Source organism: Panulirus ornatus, chromosome 43, assembly GCF_036320965.1.
Source record: "Panulirus ornatus isolate Po-2019 chromosome 43, ASM3632096v1, whole genome shotgun sequence".
Classification (NCBI taxonomy): domain Eukaryota; kingdom Metazoa; phylum Arthropoda; class Malacostraca; order Decapoda; family Palinuridae; genus Panulirus; species Panulirus ornatus.
Genome location: NC_092266.1, coordinates 3,718,355 through 3,735,386, shown reverse-complemented (window position 1 = coordinate 3,735,386; position 17,032 = coordinate 3,718,355). Strand labels below are relative to the sequence as shown.

The following is a 17,032-nucleotide window of genomic DNA, read 5'->3' as shown; positions in this document are numbered from 1 at the left end:
GATGGACACTTGAGTTGGGTCAGCTGACTGCCACACCGAGGATTCAAACCCATGCATGTCCTACCCCGGGCTGGCCCCTGCTGACTCATGATTAGTAATGCTAACTATTAAACTGCTATAAATGCGAGGCGTGGACTATAGATGAAAACGTACGGAAGAGGATGGTTGTATTTGAAATGAAATGGTTGATATGTTTGTGTGTGTGTGTGTGTGTGGGTGTGTGTGTGTGTGTGTGTGTGAGTAATAGATTCGGTAGGTAACGCCTGCCAGCTGATTATCAATACAGAAACTTTGGTGAATAACCATACGCTCCAGAGAACAGAGAGAATGGATGAAATAGTGAGTGGGTGAGCGATGTTCACATAGACATACACATGACCCTTCCAGTCCCGTGTGGTCTAGTGGCTAGGATACCTGGCTTTCACCCAGGAGGCCCGGGTTCGATTCCCGGCATGGGAAGCATTTTCTTCTTAGAGAGAGAGAGAGAGAGAGAGAGAGAGAGAGAGAGAGAGAGAGAGAGAGAGAGAGAGAGATGTCTAAGTAAATGAATACAACAGTTATCAAGTACGTTATCATCAATTAACCGAAACATAAATTTTTACAATAAAAGCTTGTGTTGTAGTGACTCCTGATTACTCTTGGTGAGTGAGTCCGAGAAACACTGTCACGAGGGCCAAAAGAGAGAAACTGAATGAGTGAGTGGGTCAGTAAGTGAACGAGGAGTAAGTGAAGGAATCAATACAGTTTCACGGTTAAGATATTTGGCTTCCAGTCAGGAACCTGCAGAGCCGGATTAATGTTTAGTGAGGCCCAGGACCAGGTGATATTTGCGGTCTCCACAGATTCTATGAAATATGTCTTATGTCAAATTTTGCCACCATATTGTATATTGCATACCAGCCTCTGTTCCACCAGTTTTCCGAGCTGCATCTTTTTTTACCTGGATGACCAGCGGGGCCCCTGTAAGGCCGGAGTCCAAGACCCGGGCCGAGGTGGCCCATGCGTTAATCTGGCACTGGAAATCTGGGTTCCTTTTCTGCAGTTGGAGTGATCAGTTACATAAGAACAAGACAACTTGATAATGATTCTACACTATGAGGTAAGACACAATGCTTCCAATAATATATCTACCACAATACTTGCATCTTGTTCACCAGACATGAAAGTCCGAAAACTACCCCAAGTGAGGATCGAACTCACGACCTTGAGATTATGAGACTCACGCGTTGCCTACTGCTCCACCGAGTCTTGGAAACCTACTTGGCATATCTAGATTGATTGTTTCAAAGAAAAGTTGTACTGGTGATGTGTTCTTCAGTATGCATGTATATTGTTTCAAAGTTTTATGATCCACTAATTCAGTAATTCTAGTCAAGTATGGAACAAGTCAGCCGTCAAATTCAACCACCGGTTGACCTCCCCCGATCTACCCTTGCATGGGCCCATCCCACAACCAAACCGAGAGACTAAGGCTGCTGCCATTTTTCTCTCTAGTCGTGGCACTGAGGTGCAGTTCAGTGGCTTTGTGTCCACTGACATTAACAACTACTAATGGAGTACATACACTGTTCAGGGAAACAAATTCATCAGACTCATTAGACATTGGTAGTTAGTTCTTTAAAGGGACTGTAGTCCATTGCTCAATGGTAGAATAACAGCTGTCCAGGAGATATGAACTTTTAAAGAGAAAAATCAATTCTAGTGCCTCCAGTCTTTCCCTATAACGTATCTCTCTAACTCTAGTAATTTTTTCTTGCTATCCTCTGAACCATCTCCATTTCCTCTCTTCTTCTCTAGGTGCTGTGACCGAAATTGAGAAGCTTATTTTTGTTTCGGTCTTATGTCTGATGTGAACAGGTTTTCAAAACTGTCTTATCCCTGAACTTTAGTGGAATTCTAGTACTTACCAGCAGACAGTTTGTGTCCTTAACTACTCGCCTTAGGTGGGACATTTGGGACAGGTCAGGGACAATGTCAACTAGCTTACTATAGCTTATTTTCTGTTCGATGATAACCACATCGAGGCCTTCCTTCGCTACGATCCATTCTCACTGGTTTATATTTACTCGAGTTTTTAAACTTCATCAATCAGATATCAGACAAACTTTGGAGTCTGTCATGTTCTTTTTGTAAGTTGATGCAATCATCCGTGCTTTTCATTTCACGAATGTCCTTTGTATCTGCTGCAAACATATTCAAATAAGAGTCTATATCCTCTAGCAAGTCATTACCATAGGTCAAGAAGAGTAATGGTTCCAAAACAAAACCCTGCGGCACTCGGCTGGTGACCTCAACCATTAAGAGAGAGGTCCTCTGTCATGCGTTCTTTGTTCACTTTCACTAAGATAATCTTCTGTCCACTGAATGAGTTTCCCCATACTCCTGCCTAGTGATCCAGTCTCCTAATCAGCCTCCCATGTGACACAGTGTCAAACGTTCTGGCAGTCAAGATACAAACATCCACTCAGCCTTACCTTTTGTACATTGTTCATCACATGAGTCATTTTTCCTCTTTAGAAAGTCATTCATTTGCTTTGTGATTATCTTTTCTAAGCCTTATAAACCAAACTTCCCATTTGAGACCAGCTTGTAGTTCATTGCCTCTTTCGGGTTTCGTTAATTATAGACAGGAATAATGTCCTTTTCCACTCTTTTGGTATTTTGTCTCTATACAGCGACATCTTGAGCAGCTTTTACAGAGGTTTATCTGGAAAATATGCATACATCTTCAGCACTGTGATAAGACTTCATCAGGTCCATGAATCTCATACGGGTGAACACCTAGAATTCTGTTAATCTTTTCTAGATATCTCAATGTTTTCTAAAATCTCCTAATTCCAGCCCATTGGTGTTGTTGCCACAATGTTTTCTAATGGGGAAAATCTTTTGAATTTGTTACTCATTCCTCGAGTATCCTTATGTCGTCTTCTTCCTTCTAATTTCTTACTCTAATTAGTTATCTGACAACCTAATGAGTTTTGGAAAAGTTGTAGATTTTATCGATCCTTCTAAAATCTTCATTTCAAAGATTCTTAATACCTTGTTTCTATCCTGATATACTCGTTCTTTGCTCTCTTGCACCTTGCAAATGCTGGCTGGCTGGAGCGCCGTCTATATCTTCGTCACGACAATTTTAAATACTTTTGCTTTTTATCATCTTTTACCAAACCCTTCCTTCCTGTGCATGTGACTTGTGTGTGCGTGTGTGTGTGTGTGTGTGTGTGTGTGTGTGTGTGTGTGTGTGTGTGTGTGTGTGTGTGCGTGTGTGTGTGTGTGTGTGAGTATTAACTTACGTGTAATAGGAATGATAATAATAATGACAATACTACTGACGATAATAATGGAAATGATCCATTCTTAACGCAAGGGATCCTGTGAAGTGATCAGCGTCTCAAGTGACATTACATATTGTACACTGATGATCTAGATCATCCTGGTGATGGTGTTATGTTACTCTTCCCAGAAGAAGTAAGGATATGCTTAGACAACCCACATCATGGGTAAGTGAGAATCTAGAAATACGCACAAAGAAGACAATCATAGTACGCCAGATGAAGCTATCTCTTCACATATCTATTTACAGAGATATTTCTGTATGCCCACAACCTCCCGCTGGCTCTTAGTTTTTGCTCTAGTGATATTCTCATACTCCTTAAGGCATCATATTGCCGCAAACATTCATGAAATGTAGACACAAATAGCATTTATGACTTTGTTGTTACTCTGTAACTACTAACATATGATGACACGTAGAATACCACAGGAAAGAATCAGTAAGTTATAAGACTTGTCGGTCTGGAGTAATCATGCAAGGAAACTCAGACATGAATGTGTATTACGGTATAATGTTGGGGAGGATGATGATGGCTGTAGTAAAGAAGGGTGGCTGTCCCAGATCAGACACAGTAAGAGAGCGCACTATAACCAGACTATTAAAATGATAACGTAAGAAGAAGACATCATTACTCGATCTAAAGTGGCCTAATGTCTTTCCGATGAAACTGGATCGAAGTTGAGATGATATAAGTGTCTGCTGAGGTAATGGTTAATGGATGAAGTCTCAGGCGATCAAGTGTACACAGTCATTTTAGGCAGAGATATTCTTCCTTTTATAGTAGTACCACATACAGCATACCCCTGATCTTGTCATATATCCTAGTTCAGCCCACTGACAGCATGTAGTTCCCTGAACTCCACATCGCTCAAATTGTACCTTGCACACCTCTCACCCTCTTGCATGTCTTGACCCAGATAACTTAAACCCTTTTTCACTCCTTCCATCTCCTTTTCAGGCTCTTCAGTCATTCTGTTCCCTCGTCTTCTGACAAGTATGTCCTCTTTATCAGTTTCTTTTCATTAGTTTTTTAGATATGCCTAAACCGTTTCAGTACACCCTATTCAGCTCCGTCAATCATACACGGCTTACGATGACTACCGCACCTCTCTCTTACATTGTCATTCCTCACATGATCAACCCTTCTTACGCCACACGTTGTTCCTCAGATCTTCATTTCCAACACACTCACATTTCTCCATTCTTTTGCATTTAGGGCTCAAGACTTGCACCCACACAACACTATCGGGACTATAATACCGTCAAACATAATAATCTTTATCCTCACACACAATGAATTTTCTTTACACATAGTCCATATTGCACCATGGTCCTTTGGCCCCTCACACACCCGATGGATCACTTGAATCCCCACATATCCGTCTCATGTATCTAAAACACTCCACTTCTATGTTCTCATCACTCAAACATGCACTCAGACAAGCCTATCTTACCCTCTGCTAAACCACATAACCTCAATCTTACTAACATAAACTCTCAACATCCTCCTTTCAAACACTAATTCATACGCTAGCTTTTGTAATTTATTACTCGAATCTGCCACCTGAGCCATATCATCTGCAAACAACCGCTGGCTCATCTCCCAGCCACCCCCATACTCAGCATACTATAGATACACTATGACCCTCGTACTAACCTCCCTCACCACAGCATCAATAAACGGGTTAAACACCCATGTTAACATCAGAAACCCTTGGCAAAGATCCGTCTACACTTGGAATCACCCATTTTCCTTCCCTCACATATGCCTTGCTCTCCTGATAACAGCCACTGAATCTAGTAAACGTCCTCCTGCGTCATATTATCGTATAACCTTCCATAAGGCATCTAAATCATCCCCACCATACGCGTTTTCCAGATCAGTAAATGCCACACACAAATTTTACTCTCTGTATACATTTCTCTAAAGCAAATTCTTCAAAACAACCACCAGGAGTACGCATATTCTACCCACTGAAGAAATTGATAACAATCAAGAGAAGCATTATTCATTAACAGGTTATACAGCGTGTTTGTGCCTTGTATCATCCACAGTCTGATGTCAGAGAACATAGCAACAAATTGCATCTTTGAGGCTGTATCCAATGTGCCAAGGACACAAGCGGCTATATGCCATTACTGAGCTAAAAGCAAATGGTTTCATCCACTTATTGCTTTGATAGTAAGGGAGAAGGTGCAATGGTTACGGAAGTCCTTAGAGGAGGAAAAAATCAGATTCAAAACCTAAATAGAATGTTTTAAGAATAATGACAAAGTAACTATGTCAGGTGTTGTCTGAGAGACGTAGGCTTGACAAGAGAATTTGCCACTTTGTATATGTCCATTTCTCTCTTGTACTGTTTGGAAGGGTGACCGATGCAGAATCTTCTCACTGCACTTCCATACGGTCTTGCATGTTAACATCCGTCTCATCTACACAAATCCCACTTTGTTCATCCATGATCTTCATCTCTCCCTTCATAGATTCACCTCACTCATATTCAGGATGCGTACCAAGTCCTGTGTCTTCTCACACTAATTTCTTTTTCCTTACTCATTTTCTCTCTCATTTCAGAGTAAGAAGTACAGTAATAGCAACACTTGAGGAATGGCCGATAGTCAGTTCGTAATGAGTTTCATCTTCACCTTACATGTACAGTAAAGAAACACTATCCATTTTTACTCTCCGTATTAACGTTATTCATTTTTCCGTTCTTTGTCCTATAAGAAAACCTTCATATGCAAACAACAAGAGTGACAAGCTTATAGATCTACTTTCCATAATGGGTGGCAAAGAATCCCCGGAATCCCGCCCGTCTCTGCTCTCAACGAGAGGGAGGAGGGCTCAGGCAGCAGCAGTGACGCCCCTCCCAAGACCTTTGCCCATCTAAATGATTGATCTGATTTGTGCCGCTCTCACCGACTAGTTTATTGTGCTCACCATGAAGAAAAAATACTCATATTTCATTCATGTTACCGACATTATCGGTCATTCTATTAACCTTTCTTCTGTTGAGCACCATCTGGCCAGTACTTCTAATATACTAGTCCTTCTGTATGACACTCAATTGTCTAACAACTGTGTTTTCAATAACCATTTAACATTTCTAACTATAATCATTTACATTGTCGTTACAAAGGAAGTCTGTGCTTCTTCCAAAATCAACCGGCCATTTGCACGTCTCATGAACCTAGAATGTCTAGACACTGACGTTATCTGGTTGAGAATCTGTCTCCCAACCAACACTTCTGTTTTCACCTCCTGCTCTCCTGACTCTTCACACTGTATATCTTTCTTTGACTGTCTATATTTCCTCCACGAGGCAGCGACATTCTCTCATCCTCAAGCGGAGGTTCTCTACTTGGGAGGTTTTAGCTCACATCACAGAGAACAGTTGGAAGGTCCATACGCAGATATATATATGTGTGTGTGTGTTTGTGTGTGTGTGTGTGTGTGTGTGTGTGTGTGTGTGTGTGTGTGTGTGTGTGTGTGTGTGCGCGCGCGCGCAGGTTTGTTTGATTGTTTGTTTTCAACGCATGATAATTTAGACCAGATGATCAGCCACTTTACTCATTTTCCAGACCGTCACAACCTCTATCCCAATACTCTGGACCTGTCATTTTTCTTCTCCAGTCCCTCCTGTAACACCTACACAATTCGTTTATCTGACCACACTCTGGTGTCTCCTCACTATGTTACTTCCTCCATTAGTTGGCCACCCTACATCACAGCATTTTGAGGTAACTATAAAAAGATCTTCATTTGTGTGAGCTTCCATGGAAAGATTACTGCCTTTCTTAGGGCGATGTTCCTATATATCCTGAGCTTATAGGTTAAGTTATTGCTGCGTGAATAGAGGCATATATTCCTTCATCCCCTATAATAACCCTTTTCTCCAATTCGTTGTACAACCATCATAGTTCTGGGGCCATTTGTCCAAGAGACCAAACAAATTTGACCTGGGAGTCTCTCCTTCCTCCAACACTCATTCGACCTTAATATTCGTCTAAAATCCTAAAAAAATTTCATGTTATTCGTGAGGCAAACTATTTCTTTATCCACTGTAAATACAACAACGTATCTTCATCCGGATTATTTTTTATATTTAGCTAGAAATATTTCAAACAGTTTATATGACATTACATTTCCTTCGTTTATACAATTTGACGACACTTTTAGCTGTATCTCTTACTGAAAGAGCTAATCATTTTGGCTCTATCTGCTCCAACTCCAATCCCGATCAGTCTAACATTTCCCTCTCCCGTTAAAGTACCTCTAACTGATCCAGTGCAAATCCTAAAATCTCTTCCTGTAAAGTCCATAAGTAATATTTCTCTCTGGGCAAGAAAAAGGCATATGGAACCACATGACATCCATCCTTGTGTTGTGAATGAATATACCTACATTCCCGTGAGACATTACCGACAGCAGGTGAACTGTTGACAAGAGCAGTCATCACGGGCTTATTATTCCCTCGGATAAAACTTATCCAGGTCTGCCGTTTGGTTTCTTTTGTTCCATTGTTTCTGATAGTATTTCTTTAACTTTTATGTAAGAAAGTTGAAATACACTGTACTTTCTTATCAATGAAATTGGATTTAGGACATAAGCTGTGTCTTTGATTGTAAATACAAATACAGTGAGGAAAAACATGATTCTTGCCATAGCTTCGTTCTCTGGAATTAAGTCATCGTTTTCCGTAATGAATGAACCAAATGATTAAGCAGTGATTCTTGCTTCTAACATAACTATGAAAAGCATTAATCAATTTGCATTTTCGGCAATATTACCTTCATATTGATGTATAGCCTGTCGTATGATTATCTTAATTTACGCAAATTTATACAGTATAGTCCATCATGTTTTGCAGGTCTCATTTTTTATGTGTTACTTTCTTCAACAAATGGCATCTCTTCGTTTCATCCTTTCACCACATTAGTTTCGTTTTGCAAAACGAAGTCTACTCCGCCCTGGCACATTTGTACCCTCGATTACTTTGAAAGTTTTATTGAAGCTTTTCCTAGCTACGTTCGTGTCATGTTAAGCAACCAAATCAATTAGGATTTGACAGTCAAAAGCAATGCGGAAATCACAAACATCTGACAGTCTAAAATCTGGTATCTTTTTTTACGACTCATGTTGACTAGCATTCCATGCAATGTTGAAAGTGACCTCAAATGTAATTTCACGGTGATCAATATTTGGAAACTGATGTAACCATTCCCAGTAAAAGTACATTCTCTTACTGAATGACCCATGTATACTGTACCTTAACTTTCCTTTTATTATCGTCACTGTTAACATGACCAGTGCCAGTACATTTTATGACTGCATGTCCCATATACAATTTCCTCGACCACATAAATTCAAGACCACTTACCTAGTACGAATATGTCATCTGAGCTGAAAAGCACTATAATGGGGAGAAGTAAGGATATGAGGAACATAGGAGAGTGATGCGAACTGTTAAATAGATGGCCACTTATAGTACAGTCAAATTGTTCATGCAGATTGGTCCGGTAGTATGTTTTGTATAAGTGATAACGAATGTTAAGTAAAGTAATTTTGGTCGTATTGATAAGACCAATTGTTAAAGTCGTTCAGCAGCTGTCATTCATCACGTAATGATTATGTTACAGGACACTTTATTAGCGAGTGTCCATTGTGGAAGTCCATGCAAGATTCTGTGTACCATATATTATATATAAACACAACAACTGTGTCAAACATGAACAAGCAACATTCATTGGAAAATAGTAATGTCTTGTGACCTCTAGACACTCATCCTCTCCCTCTGCTACACCTCCCAGTCTCCCTAACGTCCCCAACCATGTTTTCACCCAACCTTCTCTGGCCAGTGATATCGCTGCCTTTACACGTCTGTGATTACCTCTGATCAGATAATAAAAATCATTGTTGCTTTCCCTTATAATACTTGCACTAACCATTTGCACCTGCAACACTTAATAGCTCACGTCACTCTACTGTGTTCCATGTCCTCTTGCTCCTCCCCCTTTACAGCGTTACCAGCTAAGTTGACATATACATACTCGGTATGTGTATGTCGAAGTGTATGACCTTTGACCTTTTATATTGCTATCATTGCTAACGACTGTACACCATATTGTGCCCTATTTCAAATACACACTTATTCTCTGTATAGATGTATTCTTATGTATATAATGTAAGTCTAAAATGTTTCATCACTTACCCATGAATACGGAACACTGTTAAGATGATATTCTGTATCACTTAATTATATCTGCTTTGTATTACACAAACGTTCTTGCCTATGTTACTATCAGTATACTGTATGTCGTGTCATACCTTCTTTGTGTTACACAAACGTTGTTATCTATGTTACTATCAGTATACTGTATGACTTATGTTATACCTACTTTGTATTACACAAACGTTGTTATCTATGTTACTATCAGTATACTGTATGTCGTGTCATACCTTGTGACGTTGTTATCTATGTTACTATCAGTATACTGTATGTCGTGTTATACCTTCTTTGTGTTACACAAACGTTGTTATCTATGTTACTATCAGTATCGCTTAGTATACTGTAATTGATGTATCCTAGACCCACCTCTGAAGGGAGTGTACCCTTGGGGTGCCTGAGCCCGCTCGCCTTCCCCCGTCACTCTCCTATGTTGATGTATTTTACCCACTGTGCGCTCTATACTGGCCTCCACCTACAATTAGATATGTATGTACACTTCACCCATACAATCACTGAGATGCTTTTTCTATGGATATCCAGACAATAATCTTTCTTTTCATAAAAGAAATAACATTTATTGAATTGTAACAAACTTACCTCAATCTTCAACATTATCAACGTCACGAGCAGGTTTCTCAACTAATTGGATTATGGAAATATCAAGCAAATCTACGTGGATCCGCACCCGAAGCTGGTGGAAAGAGACATTCGCCCCAACCTTGCACTTAAGTCTTTTACGACAGAATCTTGTTCATCACAAATTTCTGCAAACTGATCATAAAATCTGTCGTCTTTCTCTGGTGTTTGTCCTACTGTTATTTTCTTACGAAGCTCATCTTTAATCTATGCAAAATGAAATCGACATTCCCATCGGGTACATTTTATTCATCACAAGATTAAGATGATCTTTAACAAAGGCCAAACATTACCGCCTACATTATTTACCATGTTTTTATTAAAGATTATACCCTGGAATTGCGTATTAGGCAAAGAAGTCTATCTATTTTATATCAAACCAAGATTCAGAAATAGCAATCACATAATATCTTCTACAGATGCTTTCTCACACTGACATTTAGTTACGTAGCCTCCGAACATTAACAATATCTAGAATACTTTATGTCATGAACCAATGACAGTAAAACAATGCACAGTTCAATATTAGTATTAGGTGCAGCGACAAGTGTAACACTGCAAACTGTTGCCACTCGTTACCACCACACATAAGTATTAAGGTTTTCTACACAGTCTAATGGCAATAAACAGACAACTTACCTACAGTGAGCTTATTTTAGGGAAAAGTCACTTTCCTTCAGGAGTTTCGTCACATTTGCTTGCAGCCAGTAACCTGAGCTCTCCTGGCTTAATGTTGAGGCTCTACATGTACTGTACTGTACGTCTGTACTTACCACCATGTATAGTTAATTTTCAATGAAAATAACATGTGTCCTGCTGTTGTTTTCATATGGAGATGCAAGTGAAATGACATACACTACTGATCAGGCAAGTAAAAAAAAATAAAAGAAAAGATTGATTAAAAGGTAATTTATTTCTTTGATAACATATCACTAATACAATAAACACACCGTAAATCAACACTTTTTTAAAAAATTATTGATATTTCTATAGTGAGAATTTTTACAAATCAAGTAATCTCTTGCACGGTTTACTGAGGCCATAATGTTTAGATATGATCAAAAGGTTGTGGACATAAAGTTACATAAGTCGCAGACACCCACCAGAGATGATCATATGTGAGCAAGAGGGTGACACCTGTGTTACTATAAACCAGACCTGGGAGTGAGGCAGTATGCCTCCCACACACTAGACCAGGCACTGGGCTGCTGTATTCTACACTCATCATGGATAGTACAAGATACTGAATTTCCCATAAACCAGACTTAATGTTGAGATAGTTTGTCCTCAAACATCAAGACTGGCAACGTGTCTCTGCAGACCAGACCTGCAGAGAAGCTTGGCGATTGTGTCACTACACAACAGGCTTAGCACTGTGGTACTGTGTCACTAGGCACTGCACCTGGCACAAGGGTCCTGTGGCACCACACATACACTAAATCTGTGGTAGTGTCTCACCACACACCACACCTGTCACGAGGGTCCTGTACTACCATACCACACCTACACTAACACTGGGGTACTGATGTCACCAGACACCTCACCGTAGTGAAGGAAGGTCTTGTAGGTCGGCAGTGAGGGTGAGTAGTGTACGTAGGTGGTGAAGGAAGGTAGTGTTGGCACTTGAGCGCTGTACCACCACACCTACACCGACACTGGGGTACTGTGTTGCCAGACACCCACAAGGCACTAGGACGGTGTAACACCACACCTACACTGACACTGGGGTAATATGTCACCAGCACTGTACCTGGCACTAGGGTACTGTACAACTACACCTTCACTGACACTAAGGTACGGTGTCAACAGTCACTGCACTAGCACTAAGGTACTTTACCACCACATCAACACTGACACTGGGGTACTGTCACCAGACACCCACATAGCACTAGGACGGTGTAACACCACACCTACACTGACACTGGGGCATTGTCTCACCACACACCACATATGACACTAAAATATTTTATCTCACACTCACCAGTTTTGCACTGGCACTGAGGTACTCTGTTCCTCACATACCAGACCTGGCAGGTAGTACTATGTCCCACACACCGCAAGCTTGTACCGGGATGAGGATACTGTGATAAGAGTTCCGTATCTCTGCTTGGGCATGGCGTTCCTTCACACATCACATCTCACACATAGGTATTGTGTCCCTCACACACCAGACGTAGCACTGGGGAACTGTTCCTGCACACCACACCTGGAGCTGGGATCCTGTTTTCCCACATCCTGAAAAATAATGAATATAACTCTCAGCACTGGTAGGCTTCCTGTAGATCTTAAAGGATAACTAATCAAAATACCTAATTATCACCACATTAAGGAAGGGTGATTTGCCTTTGTGTTTCCATTTAGTCTTAAACTTGATGGTGGGATGAATCGTAATTCATTAAAGAAAACATCATGATCTTGGTAAGATGGCCATAAGGACCACACATCGTTAACGTATCTTAACCATATTTTTGGACTGTTACTAACTGAAGTTTGGATCTCAGTATTCCATGAATAAGTTACTGAGAATGGGAGTGAGGGAATTTATCATGGCTAAACCGAATTTCTTTCAATAAGAATCACCCTCAGCATCTTGGAAAACGTTATTGTCAACAAAGTTTCATTAAGTCAATGAAAGTTTTTGAGGGTAGGGGCATCTCAGCTACGGTAAAGGAAAAAGAATCTCGCCATATAATGTAAATAATAGATTAGATTTTGCTAAGAGGGCTAGGATCATTTATTTGCCTGATCATGAACTTCTTAGATTTGATATCAATTTCTCTTTACCAAAGTCTATATTGATGAAACCATTGCTTACTTAACCCTAAAACACTATTGTCAATAATGAGGAATGGTTTTACTTTCCTCGGGTCCAACAGACACAGAGGGGAAAAAGATCTCATTACGATTTACTAAACAAATTACATGGACTTAAGCTTTAATTTACCTAATTGAAATATACGAGTAAAGAGAACAAATATAGGAGTAGTTATTGTGTATAATGCAAAAAATAAAAGATACGAGAAATGAAAAGAGAGAAGTAGAGAGAATTTGTACGTGTGTGTGTGTATGTGTGTGTGTGTGTGTGTGTGTGTGTGTGTGTGTGTGTGTGTGTGTGTGTGTGTGTGTGTGTGTGTGTATTTTCAGGTCTGCCATTACATGTTAATCAGATTAACAATGCCACGTACTTCAGGTGGAGTGAGCGAGGATCTTAAGCCGCGGCAACAATGTATTAAAGTGTGTAATAAGGCTAATAGTATGTTTGGGTTCATTAATGGGACTGTTAGCAATGAAACTCCTAGAGTATTATTACAACATTATCTTGAATTGGTGAGACTCACATTTGAATCATGCGGTTTAGTTTTGGGCTCCATACTATGCAGTTAATAATGATTATTAGAGAGAGAGAGAGAGAGAGAGAGAGAGAGAGAGAGAGAGAGAGAGAGAGAGAGAGAGAGAGAGAGAGAGAGAGAGAGAGAGAGAGAGAGAGAGAGAGAGAGAGAGTAATATTATTTTACAGAAATACTAGTATAGTACCAGAGATGAAACAATATCATTTGTTTATCATTGTGTGGTCTCACCTGTTTGGCGCCTGACCTCCCTGGTGGGGTCCTCTGTGATCTTGGTAAAGATGGGTGTGACGTCATGAGTCGCTCCAGTACACGCGGGTCGTGGCCGGTTCTCACCACATGAGATCTTGAATGCGTTCAACTACCTTACGTTTTACTATACTGCTTTTTCGGGAGAAACATTTAGGACATTCTGAACATAAGTATGGTTTCTGCCCTGTGTGAACTCTCCGATGTCTTCCTTAACCACCTCTTCAAGAAAATTGTTTTTGACATTCTGAACACCGGTATGGCTTCTTGCCTTGTGAACTCTCAGGTGTCTGACTAAAGCACTTTTACCAGGGAGAGTTTCTTGACATTCTGAACACTATTATGGTTCCTCGCTTGTGTAACCTCTCGATGTGTCACTGAAGTACTTATACCAGAAAAGGTTTTTTGATATTCTTTTTACTTGTTTGGCTTCTCGGCTGTGTGAACTCTCAGACATTTTACTAAATTACCTCTGTTATAGGATTGTTTTTGACATTCTTAACATTGGTATGGCTTCTCGCCCGTGTGAACTCTCAGGTGTGTCACTAAAGTACTTTTCTGAGAAAAAGTTTTTTGACATTCTGAACATTGGTATGGCTTCTCACCTGTGTGAACTCTCAGGTGTGTCACTAAAGCACTTTTCTGAGAAAAAGTTTTTTGGCATTCTGAACATTGGTATGGCTTCTCACCTGTGTGAACTCTCAGGTGTGTCACTAAACTGCTTTTCTGGGAAAAAGTTCATTAACATTCTGAACATTGGTATGGCATCTCGCCTGTGTGAACTCTCAGGTGTGTAACTAAATTACTTTTCTGGGAAAAAGTTTTTTGACATTCTGAACATTGGTATGGCTTCTCACCCGTGTGAACTCTCAGGTGTGTCACTAAAGCACTTTTCGGAGAAAAAGTTTTTTGGCATTCTGAACATTGGTATGGCTTCTCACCTGTGTGAACTCTCAGGTGTGTCACTAAAGCACTTTTCTGAGAAAAAGTTTTTTGATATTCTGAACATTGGTATGGCTTCTCGCCTGTGTGAACTCTCAGGTGTGTAACTAAATTACTTTTCCGAGAAAAAACTTTTTTTTACATACTGAACATTGGTATGGCTTCTCACCTGTGTGAACTCTCAGGTGTGTCACTACACTGCTTTTCTCAGAAAAAGTTCATTGACATTCTGAACATTGGTATGGCTTCTCGCCCGTGTGAACTCTCAGGTGTGTAACTAAATTACTTTTCTGAGAAAAACTTTTTTTTGACATTCTGAACATTGGTATGGCTTCTCGCCCGTGTGAACTCTCAGGTGTGTCACTATCCCAATTTTAGAAAAAAAACTTTTCAGACATTCTGAACATTGGTATGGCTTCTCGCCTGTGTGAACTCTCACGTGTGTCACTAAATTACTTTTCTGAGAAAAAGTTTTTTGACATTCTGAACATTGGTATGGCTTCTCGCCTGTGTGAACTCTCAGGTGTGTCACTAAATGACTTTTTTGAGAAAAACTTTTTTGACATTCTGAACATTGGTATGGCTTCTCGCCTGTGTGAACTCTCAAGTGTCTAACTAATTTACTTTTCTGAGAAAAAGTTTTTTGTCATTCTGAACATTGGTATGGCATCTCGCCGGTGTGAACTCTCGGGTGTCTCACTAATTTTCTTTTCTGAGAAAAGGTTTTATGACATTCTGAACATTGCTATGGCTTCTCGCCCGTGTGAACTCTCAGGTGTGTCACTAACTTACTTTCAAAAGAAAAACTTTTTTTTGACATTCTGAACATTGGTATGGGTTCTCACCAGTATGGATTCTCAAGTGTTTCTTTAAATCACATTTCTTAGAAAAATACTTTTGACGCTCTGAACACTGATATTGCTTTTGTCCAATGTGAACTTTCATCTGCAACACTAAGTGTTCTTTCGGGAGAAGGTACTCTGGTATTCTTTACACTGATATGTCCTTTCAAAAGTATGTAATTTCATGTGCCTATGAAGATAGACATGTTTCGTATAGCTTTTCTGACACTCAGGACATTTGAAGGTTTTTCTTGTGTTTATGACCTTCTGTCTCCTGTTGTCAAAACTGTTTGAGGAGGTTTCGCTGCACGGAGAATATGGCCCTGGTTGTCCCTCTATGCTGCAGTCTTCTGTATCACCATAACACGTTTATAACACAGTGTAGCTCACGCTGTCAGTCCGCAACTGCCGTCCGTGACACCATGAGATGCTTTGCGAGTGAACACCAGAGAGAGACTGACCTTGGCTAGAGTGTGGGATATAAAGGCAACTCACTCTCCACCCTACGTTGCCTCCAGTCCATTTCTCTCGAGCTTTTTTCTATCTTTTTTACCATCCATCATCGAACACCTCTCGACCGTTAGGTTTGAACAATTTCTACCCCAGCTTCCCCACACCATTCAGGAAAATTACTTCCTGAGGAGCGGAGGCTTGGTGTGGACCTGTTCTCACCTAACGGGGTTGAGACCCTCACATTCTTACCACTCCCGCCGAGCCTCCTGGGTTACCCTGTGATAGTGCAGGGTCCTCCCTGGAGTGGGGTTGTGGTCCCTCACCTACGTTTCCTCGGCATTAGGACATTGATGCCATCATGCCTCCTGACATTCGTTTAAAATTGATTAAAACAGAAAGTCCCCCCCCCCCCTCTTTACACGTTCGAATTACTAACGATTGTATTTAAGACCACTGAGGTCCGTCCCAGTAGGGTTATTCAATCCCCTACTAATAAATATCTATATAAAATATGTTTAAGCAAGGATAGCGATCCAGATGAGATCCTATCCAAGCTTACGACCACCCCCTTCAAGCTAGATGCATCGATAGTGCTAATAATATTGATGCATCTATCTTGTCCCTTAACCCCATAGAGATAACTGAACACTTCAAGATCACTTAAAATACAATGCTCTAACTCGACCGAGACAGATCGCCTACTCTCCCGGGGAATCTTGTTTCCCATGATCTCAGTGCCTGCCAAATACCACAAACCCGACCAATACCTCGATATACAAGGTTTTAAATGTCTACAATACGGACACGAGACTAAGAGCTGCAAAGCTCAGCGCCAGACATGCAGTCAATGTGCGGAAATTGATCACGGTTTTCGTGAGTGTAAGGCTCAGGCAGCAACCTGTGTTAATTGTAAAGGGACCTTTCTATCATCGTATTCCCTTCTTCTCTTGCCATTCGAGAAGGTTCTTGCTGCTCCTGTTTCGGCCACATGGTTGATGG

At 40.5% G+C, this 17,032-nt stretch overlaps 1 non-coding gene and 1 pseudogene across 1 annotated transcript; one reads left to right on the top strand and one right to left on the bottom strand.

Moving 5' to 3' along the window:
- Window positions 1–387: 387 nt before the first annotated feature.
- TRNAE-UUC (transfer RNA glutamic acid (anticodon UUC)) lies at window positions 388–459 on the top strand. The gene has a single exon. It is a non-coding gene; the product is annotated as a tRNA-Glu (tRNA).
- A 1,629-nt stretch (window positions 460–2,088) lies between these two features.
- LOC139762257 (uncharacterized) lies at window positions 2,089–16,011 on the bottom strand (annotated as a pseudogene).
- Window positions 16,012–17,032: the final 1,021 nt, after the last annotated feature.